Source organism: Camponotus floridanus, unplaced genomic scaffold (assembly GCF_003227725.1).
Source record: "Camponotus floridanus strain SB8 unplaced genomic scaffold, Cflo_v7.5 scaffold422, whole genome shotgun sequence".
Lineage (NCBI taxonomy): Eukaryota > Metazoa > Arthropoda > Insecta > Hymenoptera > Formicidae > Camponotus > Camponotus floridanus.
The window spans coordinates 21,224-22,644 of record NW_020229573.1 but is presented as its reverse complement, the minus strand read 5'-3'; positions in this window follow the sequence as shown (position 1 = coordinate 22,644).

The following is a 1,421-nucleotide window of genomic DNA, read 5'->3' as shown; positions in this document are numbered from 1 at the left end:
TCGTTTAAGAGCTTTAAATATTTATATTATTAATTAGCAATATTAATAAGTATTAAAGACTTAGTAATATTCTTATTGAGATTGAGAACAAATCATATGCATGCTATTATACTCTTGGGCTATTATTCTTAAGTCCTCTTGGTCTTAATACTTGGGCTCGAGACAATAGGGGAGATAACAAACATGAAGGGGAGATAAGTTGCGCTTCAACTTATTTGCGACGCTCTTATAAGCTTAAATAATTTATTCGCATATGACGTTGAATATTCACATATATATATGTATATATGCGTTATTTTTTATAATGTTTAAATCATTTCTTTTACTGTCAGTGAGTATATGAAATTATAATATTCTATTTTATTGTATCTTCATTTTTGCTCTATGTTCAAATTGTATCATTGTAATTTTTAAATTTGCATATGTATATGTGTTACAAAAGTTACATATGTAACGCACAGTATGTTGGATTAATTTTATTTCACGCTTGAAAGACTTTTCACTTCGAAGTCTTCTTCATATAAGACTCGCATACCGAGGGGGAGATAAGTCGGCCGGCGCGAAAAACATTAGGGGAGATAAATCGCGCGTCCGCTCTGTCTTAACGCATTATAATTCTCGCATGCTATTTTTATTCTCGTTATAAATTTTTAATGTACCATGAGCAGTTATATGCATATTGATTGTCTTTTCTACATAGGCTTTGTTAAATGGATTAAAATAATTTTAATACCTGAGAATAATTGTTCTTATATGCACATGTTCTCTCCTTTAATTTTTATTAATTAGTTGCATGTCTCTTATTAATTTATTACCATTCGTTGGCTGGTTTAATACTGTCTCTTCTAAAGTTATATTCTTATATTCATTCTCCTCATTTATAACTCTTATTCTCTAGGCCGTATACTAAGCTGGATGATGCAGCTACGCATGACGCTATGCACACCGGATGAAGGGGAGATAACGAATCATGCGAGGCTGACCTTGGTCGAGCATTATAAGGCTCTTATAATTTTTGCATGAGACAAAGAGTTAAGTATAAAATTTATTCATTTATTCTTATATTCATTTCTTATTGACTTTAATAATTTTGAAATATCATACAAGTCGTTTAGCATATAATTTCGTTATGAATTTATTAATATTAATTATTAGTTTTATTTAAGATCATTTATATTCCTTATTAAATTTATTTTCAGACAATTAGACGACCACGACTGCGAGTATAAGTCTTGGCGTTACTATTATGTGGTGCCTTTTACTCTGCTATATTCTTTCGTAAGTATTTCCTTTCGAGACAGTTGCTAATTCGATCATGCATATTCTATATTGAAACTTGCGTAGGTACTTTTATGAAAATCATTTATTAATTTTATATTCGCGCTTTATATTCATTTTGTAAGATTGAATTATTAAGATTT